The following is an 11763-nucleotide window of genomic DNA, read 5'->3' as shown; positions in this document are numbered from 1 at the left end:
CCTTTTTTTGGTAACACTTTAATTTTAGTGTTGTTTATAAGACTGTCATGAAACCTTTAAAATCATGACCATAATGGCCAAGTGATAATCATCTTTTTCTGGATTGCTTTTCAAAACACTTTGTTGGGTTTAGAGAAGTGGGTGGACGCTGGTCAATCGGTGCTTTTTAAAAAACTATCGATTGGGTTTTGGGATGGGGGTGGGTAAGGATATCGGTTGGTCGGTCAGTTAGTCAAGCCCCATTTTACTTTCGTCTGGCGCCACATCGTGGACCTCCGCTGACTGTACTCGCACCTCACAAAACAGAAGAGGCTTTTATACTTGACAAGTTTGCCGTTCAGATATTCTTTATAACGACAGGGGTGGTCAAAAGAAACCCACTGTAAAGTCAGACAGATAAATAGAGTAGTGAAAAGTTTCTGGAACTATGTCATATCATTAATATTATTGAAGGTTTCAGGTTTAATTCTTTTTATTATTTTTATAAACTATTTTAATATATATATATATAAATATATATATATATATATATATATTTTTTTTTTTTTTTTTTTTTTTAAATCAAGGACAAGATCTCGGATACAAGCAGCTGAAATGAGTTTCCTTCACATGGTGGCAGGGTGAGCCCTGTCACCTGGGAGGAGCTTAGAGTAGAGCCGCTGCTCCTCCACATCGAGAGAAGTCAGCTAAGGTGGTTTCAGATGACTCCAGGACGCCTACCTAGGGAGGTGTTCTAGGCATGTCCCACCTGTGAATGGTGGAAAAGCATATTCTCTATTATTAAAACCATCTGGGTCTCCACTTTTACCATGGCCTCTCTTTTTGGTTTTAACAAACTTCTCAAATTTTTCAGAACTTTAACAAAAACTTTTCTCCTTTCCCATGACTGTTGCAATTTCTAGCCTATGATCAAACAAGGACATAAAATAAAGATAACTGTACAGTTGTACCTGTTTCGGACAAAATTTTCAAAATGATTCATTATTTAATTTAAATAAAATTTGGTGCCGCACAACTGTTCACTTGAGTATCCAAAAATGTTGTGCCCTCTGCCAGTCAAAATCATGTCACGTTCGCCGAAAGCAAACCAAAAGACAAACCAAAAAAACTGCGATGACATCATATTCATCACATGCACTCAAGCGAACTAGCAGATGCCTCGAGTATAAACCAGATTTTAGTCAGTCGACAGCAGCCTCTGGTGGATTTATTTTTAGGTGGCACTCGTGAGAGAAATTTGAGATCTCAAATATTGTACACATCGGCTTCTGGTGAATTTGCAAAAACAGCAAATAACGTATCTCTTAGGATGTTTTCCGTGCTCTCTAGAAATGTTTAGGGCAACGTTGTCGGAATGAGCCTGGGTTGAAAGTATCATGACAGGTGTCATATGAGCACTCCTTTAGGTAAAGCATGACTTTTATTATTATTGTCATGGGAACTTCATTTATATGGCAACTTTATGTGACAGGTGGCAGGTGGGCGGATGGAGCTAGACCTTCAATCTGACAATATTAATGATTTACCTGACTACGCCACCTTGGGAATTTCACCCAAAGAATTTAAATACACGCACCACCCATATAAAAAGGCACGCACAAGTTCGTTCCACCAAATTGCAGTCAGAGACATTGGCACGGTACAAAAATAGATTTCTTTATTAACAAATCTCAAAAAAAAAAAAAAAAAAAAAAAAAAAACAGGATTAAAACCAATATTTCGACATTGACATGACAGTTTGTAAATTTATGAAGGTGCCCCAGGGCCAGAGCTCGCCAGCGTTAGGGAAAGTGGCCAGGCTGTACTTCGGGCAAGTGAAAACCACTACAATCCACTGTGTAAAAAAAGAGAGTACCCACAAACACAAACCAGCACACAGTGATAACTACACTGTGAGAAATTCTACAATGTCCAATAAAATTAGCCTCCCACCCCAGGGAGCTCTGGCTCTGTCACCAGCCGAAAAGTCGGACCACTGCCCTGCAATTAAACAAAAAAATAAATCAGTTACACAAGTAGATAAACAAAATACAAAAAAATGTAACAAAGTTGATAAATGAAAACAAAGAAAAGAAACTAAATTCCACCTTAAACAAAGGGAGGAAACAATTAAATCTTAAACCAAATTACTAAAGAGAAAATAAATGAAATAATGAAAATACAACAGTAAAGATTCACACAAAAGCACAAAATGTAAAGAAAAAAAAAAAAAAAAAAAAAAAAACATGCTGGATGAATAAGTCAAAATATTAAAAATAAACAAATAAATCCAGCCGCACTATATAGATTTATCCAATAAAGAAAATGAAACCCAAACAAACGAAGATAGATAAATGTACCAACAAAAATAAAAGTTAAACAGTCCTTGTGTAACCAAAAACAGAACTCAAAAAAGACAAACAATTAAGAAAACAAAACGGAAGAAAAAAAAAAAAATCTAAGAAAACATGAAAAAAACACGGGAAACAGGACAGCACTGTAGCCACACACGGATGCGGAGCGCCCGACGGAGCTCCCCTCACCACCCAGCCAGGGCAAAAAAAAAAAAAAAAAAAAAAACGGCCCTGGCATTTTGGGCCAGAGCGGCCCACTAAATTCAATCAAAATGCTATCTATCTATGCACGTCCAATATTTTTTATCAACTCATATTCTATAAAACACAAAAGCCATATATATGAAATAAATAAATAAATACAAACTTTAATCTCAATTTAATTTCTGTATACTGTCCATAATTGTTCAGTTCTAAAAAAATACACCATTCATTCATTTTTTTTTCTTCGCATTAGTCCCTCATTTACCAGGGGTTGCCGCAGTGGAATGAACTGCCAACTATTCCAGCATGTTTTATGCAGCAGATGCCTTTCCAGCCACAACCCAATATTGGAAATCACCCATACACACTCATTCACACACACTCGTACACTACAGCCAATTTAGCTTATTCAATACACTATTCACTCAGCCTATATTCAATAATAAACATAACAAAAAAACTGCCTGCTAATGCATGGCTAAATCTTCAAAGGGAACAGTGTACTTTATAACCACATTCACCTCATCCTGCTTGCTGTTTCACTATCTAAACAATGAAAACATAATATAAGTCAAATTTGTTTCATTTTGATATTATGATTAACAGACACCAAACAGCCTCGTGTAGCTGCATATTTATATGAGCGTCATCTCCACTCTGCATATTTATAACAGGGCTTAAATATAACTGTCTCCTTTCATTTCCATTGAAAAGAATGAACTTTACCCTGTCTCTTTTGCAGAATATCAGTTTTAATAATAAATAATGGCCATTATAACAGTATAACGTACATTAAATTTAAACGATAAAGGTAAGCAATCAGTCAATGTGCAGAATCAGTGTATGTGGTTACATAAATTAATATATTAGCTTATCTTTGCACTCAGCCAAAACAGTTAACTGAGAACAAGTGATTCAAAAGACATTAGAGTTGTTAGATAGAGACAACAAGATGAATTCAATATCACGTTTTACAACTATAGTGAGATCAGATCCAGCAGATGAACTGTCTGACATGCACTATTCTCTCACCTGGGGTTTATGCTCACCCGCTGAACTACTGGCTGAAGGTCTTGGCAGAGAGTGTGTGGTCACGTGATTTGCGCTTTTAGCCATGTACTAGAATGAACAGAGAACTTTTCAGAAACGCTAAATGAAACGCCGGTGTATTTCCCGTGATTTCTCTGCGCCTCCCTTGCGGTTCTTCTCTCTGACTCTTGACTATTTTGACAAATACACACAGACGACGCACGCTCACACGGAGTCCAAAATAGGAGTTTGTGATTGGGCCAGCCTAATGTCAGTAAAGAAAAGAACCAATGGGCTGCAGAGTGTCACATGGGCCGGCCCGGTCTGTCTGTCCGGGAAAAAAAGCATCTACTTTCAGAAAGTCACAGATCAAAGGAGCATCAATTAATAAGGCAGAAAAAAAACGATAGGCTGCTAAGCCTTTTATGGGCCGATCAGATCATAAGACGATGATCAGCCCGGCCCAAAAAGTACGTCGGCCCACCGGGAAAGTGCCCGGTTTGCCAGATGGCCAGTCCGCCCCTGCACCCAGCCTACAACAAATAAGTCAATCGTCATGATAAAGTTCAAAATCTGCTACAAGCCATTTGCAACTACATGCAAACACCTACCTACTGCTCACCGAAGGAAATCGGGGTTCAATCAATCACTCAAAAAGGCAGATAGCACGTAGATTTCAGTCAACAGCCGGCACAGCCAACAAACAGTCGCGCACCTGCATCTGGTTCACGCAGCTGAGAAAAGCGGACATCTGGTTCACGCAGCTGAGAAAAGCGGACACAGCGTTTCCAGAATGATCACGACAACCGCAACATGAAACAGACGCTTGCTTACCTTTCCCAGTCCCTACACGCGTTCTAGCGTTGGCGATTACAGCAAACATTTCAGGCGAAGCAACTTCCAGCCTGATCAAAACCCCTCACCGCCCTCAACAGGTGTGGGAAGTGACGAAGCGCGTTCACGGCGCCGCAACTAATCAGGTGACGCATCCCAGGTAGCAAATGCTTCCCTCTTTTTATAGCCCGAATGCAGTTTTGTAATAGGACAGAGAGAAGGACCCGTAAATTAATGACACTAGGCAACTAATTACCTCTCCTGCCACATTCAGTTTAGGGTTGTAATTGTTGTGATGCCTTCATGGTTTACTGTGTATTTCTAGATAACAAAATATGTTAGAGTGTTTTCCTTGATAACTGTGATAATGAAAAAGCATTATGTATAATTTAGTGAATATTGTAGCTAATGATACAATCACATTCAGACGTGTCAAAGACATTATATTGCAACTTTAGTATCTATTTTAATATCAAACTCTAAAATGTTAATTTAAGCACCCCTCTCTCTTCCCCCTCAGAAACATATGAAGTGTCAGTAATCTGATAAGTTTAATATTGTGATTTTACGATGTCTCTCTGAGAGATAATAAAAAAGCAATTTGTAGGATGAATAATACTGTTTCTCATATAACAAGTTTATGGTCTTTGGTTTTACTACGGACGTTTTTAACCCCTTGTGATGTCTAAATAAATGAATGAATTTCAATGGGTCCCAAAATTATAATGAACTTCATCAACATTTTTTTTACCAAATGCAGTTTGGTTTCTAAAAGTTTTGTCTGTCACCTTCTGGAAGATACGCAAACTGAGCTTAGAGGAGGTTATGGCTAAGCACAGGAGATCTATGACATTCTCTCCGGCTATGAACACAAGCAGTTATTAAAGCTCAGTTGACAGGTGCTCCATCAGTCTCAGTACTTGTGACCAGAGGGTGTCGTGGTCCCCACCGGACAGAGAAAGAAAAAGAAATAAGAGCTGTGCACGCTTGCAGTGCTAGTCATATTGAAAAACTAATACTATGTTCAGAGTACTTAGTATTTAACCTGGTGCAATGATTTCTGTGTCATATAATTCTATCTCCTTAATTCATATTGCATTGTGGACAATAAACATGCCAGATTTCACATTGTTTCCTGTTCAATCATTGCTTGCCATCTTCAAGAGCAGGCATGCTATTTTACTATTACTTTTGTACCACTGCATTCCACCTCATATCATTAATTATATTACCTTGACTTTCTTTAACTTTCTGAAGAGAATCTGTGCTCATCATTCTTCTGCTCATTTCCACCACAGGCTAGTCCCCACAATGTCAAAAATGGGGGGTGGGGGGTGGGGTTTATAAGTTTCTAAGTTTATATAAACTTAGAAATTATTTACATTGTTTATGCTTTAAAATTTAAAAGTTTTTTATGTTTTAATTTTTTTTACTATATTCAGTAAAGTAAATAAACTACTTATTAAGTAGTTTATTTACTTTTTAGACATGGTAATTTAAAAGTGAATAAATTGTTGATGTAACAAATTAATTGTTATTTTGAAGTAACTTATATATATTGGTATACAGTACAGAATGTATATTCTTTTGTTTTACTTTTAAACCCAGCGAGCTCCTCAGTTTGCATTTTTAAAATTATGTTGGATGATTTATGAACTGTTTTCCTCATGAGAACCAAAAAATGCCCCCGCAATGTGATGAATAACAGAACCACACATACACATGTACACATCTCTGACAATATGACAACAGATCTTATTTTTCCCAAAAAATACTGCAGCTCAGTCATCAACCGGCTGAGAGGTCCTCACTCACAGTGCCATGCAATGATACTCTGTGTTCTTTGTCAGATTACTTTCTACTCCTCTGCCTCCTGGGGGACAACCAAGGCTCCTCCTTCTCCTTGGCACCCCACAGTGAGCTCCCTGTTCACTCGCTCTCTGTGTCATTGTGGAAGGCAACAGGCCGTGGTCTCCAGCAAATGACAATGACTCCAAAACCCCTTCATGAATGGCAGCCACCCCATCTGTAGCCAGGACAACAGCAGCAAGCTTTATGTGCAACGCGACTGCATGTTCCATCAACACTCACTGCCTTATTGGCAAAATCATTTCAGTGACTACATTTACATGGACATTGGTAATTGAATTATTTGCCTCAATTTGAATAAAACAATATTATGGTTAAAGTGTTTACATGACTTGCTTTTGAATGTTCCTTTCATTTTTCCCACTTTACATGTTCTAGTACATAATTTAATTAGTGGGTAGAGTTAGCAGAATGGGACGGATTTAAAACTTCAGTACCGGGACAAAACTGTTACAGACAAACACGAGGATGTGCTACAGAGGACTTCAGTGTTTTATCGCTCACCGGGTTACATAGGCTGAAGCAGGAAAGCGTCCCCACGGTGTTTAACTGCAGCCATGAGCTGAAGCCTTGGAGGACACTTGAACATATTACTCTTAAAGAGATTGTGATGTTGTTTGATGCTAAATTGCTTTTATTTGTTTAAATTAAACTTAACTGAAAAGTATTAAAGTGATGTTTACACCATTTATGCATTTTGAAATCTCTGCAACAGCTGGAGGTTTGTAGTGCACAGCTTGTTACTGCAATGTTTACAGTGCTGGTCCTATACTTCCGGATTCCTTCCCACCGCAGCCTTGCTTTGGTTTTTTTAAATGACGGCTGCGTGAAATAAGCTTTTAGCCATATATTTAATTTAATTTGTTAAGTGCAAAGATGTCTTTCAAAATTATTTCTAAATTCAGTTCTAATTTTAAGAAAACAAATAAATGAACAATAATAACGAAATGTGATCAAAAAACTGAGTTATATCCAAACACACATCCTATTCTTTTGCCCCATACAGTGACGCATGTCTCCAAAATATGACAGGTGGACAAATCCAAATTAGGTTTTATTAAAACAAATAGAAATATGTATATAATAAATAATAATACTACTAATAATAACATTATACAAAAGCAAGTTGTAGGCGATGCAATATCGCAGTAGGTAGTGCTGTCGTTTCACAGGAAGAAGGTCGCTGGTTCGAGCCTTGGCTGGGTCAGTTGCCGTTTCTGTGTGGAGTTTGCATGTTCCCTCTGCGTTCGAGTGGGGTTTCCTCTGGGTGCTCTGGTTTTCCCCTCAGTCCAAGAAACATGTGGTACAGGTGAATTGGGTAGGTTAAATTGTCCGTTGTGTATGTGTGTCAATGACTGTGTATGGATCTTTCCCAGAAATGGGTTGCGGCTGGAAGGGCATCCACTGCGTAAAACATGTGCAGGATATGTTCGCGGTTCGTTCCGTTGTGGCGACCCCGGATTAATAAAGGGACTAAGCCAAAAGAAAATGAATGAATAAAAAGCAAGTTATCCTGAATAAACTGAACAACCCACCTCCCTCCTCCCAGATTAAGAAGGCATGGAGGTAGTGTTTTTTATATTTAAGTAGAAAATAATATTTTTTGTAATATTTTAATCCTTTAATTCTTTTTTTTTTGTTACAATATTTGCATATTGCTGTACATCCTGTGTGTATTAAGCAATGTGCACGCATTTAAGGCGCACAACAAACATGCTCTGCGCTGCTTTCAGTTGGTCAATTGCGGAGTCTATTATTTTAGTTCCCCTTCGGGGGGAACTCCAGCACTATAAGTGGATTTGATTGTAAAATCCACGCATTGGGGAGGTTTGGTTGAGAAGCTACTCGTCTGGAAGAGTATTGAACGGGCCAATAAAGAATGAATTGGCAGCGCAAGCCTGCGCAGGTGAGCGGCATAAGCAATCAACTGAGTATATAAGCTCACCTGGCGCCAGCAGACGCTTTCCTTTCGCTTCAGAGACTTTCTGATCGAGTCGATGAGGGTTCCTCCTGCTGTGACCAGCGATTCTGAGCGAACGAGAGCATTCTCCCGGTCCAGAGTGTGTACACGTAGCGGCAGACGGTCGAGCTGGGTTTCTCCCTTGCCTGGTGTTCTTTGGGTCCGGTCCTCCAGAGCGGTGCGTATAAAGTTGCAAACTTCACAGAAAGAGCAACACAGTCGTGCAGCACGTCCTTTTCAGGACGGCGCTCCGACTGTGCGTTTCTGGATGCGGTGGTTTCCTGTCCTCGGATGATGGGCACGAGCACTGCGTTGCATGTCTGGGGGGTCCAGCATGTTAATGCGCTGCTCGCGGGCAGTTCATGTCGTCATTGCGATGCCATGACTGTTGCGCAGTAAAGATCGCGGCTAGCCTTTGCAAAAGGGCGAACCACCCCAGTTGTCCCCTGCTCTGCAGCGGGCACTCGGGCAGATCTGAGGGTCTCAGCGAGAGATAATCCGTCGCCCACGGGCCAGCGGACCTCCCGCTCCTCTAAGCGCTCCATCCAAGCTTCGGGCGGGGGAAGCGATCCGTCTAACAGATGGTAGCCCTTACGCCCGATGACACCGGAGACCAGACATCCACCGCGGCGTCGGAGGGTGGGCTTTCATTGTCCGATGATATCCAGACCCGCTCGCCCCCTTCGGGCTGGTGAGCGCTGTCACTACGGATCCTGAAACGGACATGTTAGCCGTGCTTTCCCGGGCTGCTTCGGCCATGGGTTGGAGATGGTTTATCCCCCAGCTCCGCGGCTGGACCGACTAGAGGGGCGTTCCCTTCTTCCCGGAGGTGCACAGTAGGTTCACGCGGTCTTGTAAAGCACTTTTTTCTGCTCGTGCTGCGTGTCCCTCCACCCTAACCACTCTTGACGGTGGAACAGCCAGGGGGTATGTGGCGATTCCTCAGGTTGAGTGCGCGATGGCGGTAAATCCGCGCGGCGCCTCTTCTTGGCGGGGTCCGCCTCGTCTCCCATCCAAAGCCTGTAAGTTATCTACCTCCCTCGGAGCTAGAGCTTACATAGCTGCGGGCCAGGCTGCTTCCGCCTTGCATGCGATAGCCACCTACCAGCGCTACCTAGCGCAGGCGCTGGCCGAGCTGCACGAGGGTGGGTCCAACCCAGGCTTACGAGCTTCGCACCGCCGCCGACTTAGCTCTTCGGACTACTGAGTCCGCTGCGTGTGCGTTGGGGAGGACGATGTCCACATTAGTGATCCAGGAGCGCCACCCCTGGCTGATATGCGCGAAGTCGACAAAGTCCTTTTTTTCTGACTTTCCCATATCCCAAGCCATGTTCGGCGACACCGTCTGTGAATTCACCCAGGAATTCAAGGCGGTGAGAGAGCAGTTGGTGGGTGATGTCTTATCGGCGGCCTGTAGCCCGCTCCGCCCGCCGTGCCATTCATACCTGCTCCTCGCCGAAGGCGCCCGCCTACGAGAGCTGCTCCGCCCCCGCACACGCCTCTGGCGAAGCGAGCGCGTCGGGCACCTCGGAAGCAGGCAGCCCCCCTGCCCAGAACGCCGCTAAGTCTGGCAACGGACCGCGAAGCGTCCCTGGGACAGGCCATCTGGAGAAGAGGGAACTTGCTCTTTCCCCGCTGGAGGGCGGGGCCCCATTTCCAACGGCACTTTTTACTGCCATGAAAACATTATGAAAGGGCACTTTTCACTTCCCCAGATGTGACAGCCCGAAATCTGCCAGTCTGGGACGCTATGCTTTCTAGCTTGCAGATTCGGTGCGTTTCGCCAGTGGCTCACGAGCGCTGGGAGGACGGTCTCCTTTCTCCCACCCCTCGAGCCTATCCTCCGGAGCTCGGGTTCGGAGTGAGAGCAAATATCTCACCTCCAGCTTTTCCGTGGGACCAGCGAGCTTCCCGGATCAGCACACCCACTCCGCGCTGCCCCACTGCTGGTACGTCAGCGATTGTAGCGATGAGTCCATTAGTGGGAGCTCTGCCTGCCTGGTTAGCGCGGGCCAGCTCTTCGCGGTGGCTCATACGCACAATCAGACTCGGCTATGCGATTCAGTTCGCGAAACGGCCCCCCAAGTCGCGGGTGTGTATTCAACAGGGTCAGCCCCCTGTCCGCCCCTGTCTTGCGAGAGGAGATTGCTGTCCTCCTGGCCAAGGATGCAATCGAGCCGCTCCCTCCAGCCGAGATGGAGAGCGGGTTTTACAGCCCACACTTCATCGTGCCCAAAAAGAGCGGTGGGTCAGGGCCAATCCTAGATCTGCGCGTTTTGAACCGCTGCCTGCACAAGCTGCCGTTCAGAATGCTCACGCAGAAGCGCATCCTCCGGTGCGTTCGTCCTCTGGGTTGGACTGCAGCATTAGACCTGATGGACGCGTATTTCCATGTCTCCACTCTTCCTCGCCACCGACAGTTTCTGCGGTTTGCGTTTGAAGGTCGAGCTTGGCAATACAAAGCCCTCCCCTTCGGGCTCTCTCTGTCTCCGCGGGTCCTCACCAAGCCCGCGGAGGGTGCCTCAGCGCCCCTTCGGCTCGCGGGCATCTGCATACTCGATTTCTTTACGACTGGCTGAATTTTGCCCTCTCTCGGAGCAATTGATTATGCACAGAGACAAAGTGCTCTGGCACTTCCACCTGTGGGGGTTTTCAGGTCAACCGAGAAAAGAGCAAACTCGCCCCCGTGCAGAGGATCTCTTCTCTCGGGCTGGAGTTGGACTCGGTCACCATGGCAGCGCGCCTCTCCGGAGAGCGCGCTCAGCTGATGCTGTACTGTCTGAGAGAGCTCGACAGTAAAATAGTGGTCCCACTGAAACTATTTCAGAGGCTCCTGGGGCATATGGCATCCGCAGCCGCTTCATGCCGCTCGGATTATTCTATATGAGACCACTTCAGCACTGGCTGATCACGATCGAGTCCCCAGACGCGCATGGCACGCGCGCACACACCGAGTCTCTGTTACTGCGCTGTGTCGCCGCGCCCTCAGCCCTTGGAGCGACCCCTCGTTCCTACAGGCCTGGGTGTCTCTAGAACAGGCGTCCAGTCTTGTTGTCGTTTCAGCAGACGCTTCCAACACGGGCTGGGGGGCTGTGCGTTGCGGGCATGCGGCTGCGGACCTGTGGAAAGGTACCCAGTTGCATTGGTATATCGCCTGGAGCTGTTGGCAGTGTTCCTCGCTCTCCACCGTTTTTTTCCGGTGCTGGAGCGGCAACACGTGCTGGTCAGGACGGACAGTACGGCGGCGGTGGCGTATATCAGCCGTATAGGGGGTATGCGCTCTCGCCGCATGTCTCAGCTCGCCCGCCGTCTGCTCCTCTGGAGTCATCCGCGGCTGAAATCGCTGCACGCCATTCATATTCAGGCAAGCTCAACCGTGCAGCCGATGCACTCTCACGGCAGCCTTGCGTCCTGGAGAATGGAGACTCCACCCCGAGTCTGTTCAGCTGATATGGGCGCGATTCGGGGAAGCCCAGATCGATCTGTTGCTTCCCCCGAGATCGCTCATTGCCAGTTGTTCTTTCCCTGACCGAG

The 11763-nt window shown here is 44.8% G+C and overlaps 1 long non-coding RNA gene across 1 annotated transcript; it reads right to left on the bottom strand.

Annotated features, from left to right (window-relative positions):
- Positions 1-1635: 1635 nt before the first annotated feature.
- LOC141378699 (uncharacterized) lies at positions 1636-4544 on the bottom strand. The gene is made up of 3 exons (XR_012393927.1): positions 4401-4544; positions 4178-4330; positions 1636-4099 (listed from the first exon to the last, which is right to left on the bottom strand). It is a non-coding gene; the product is annotated as an uncharacterized lncRNA (long non-coding RNA).
- Between the last annotated feature and the right edge of the window lie 7219 nt (positions 4545-11763).

This window comes from Danio rerio, chromosome 18, assembly GCF_049306965.1.
Source record: "Danio rerio strain Tuebingen ecotype United States chromosome 18, GRCz12tu, whole genome shotgun sequence".
Classification (NCBI taxonomy): Eukaryota; Metazoa; Chordata; class Actinopteri; order Cypriniformes; family Danionidae; genus Danio; species Danio rerio.
Note: the sequence above shows the minus strand (reverse complement) of the source record. Positions and strands in the feature narration are given on the sequence as shown.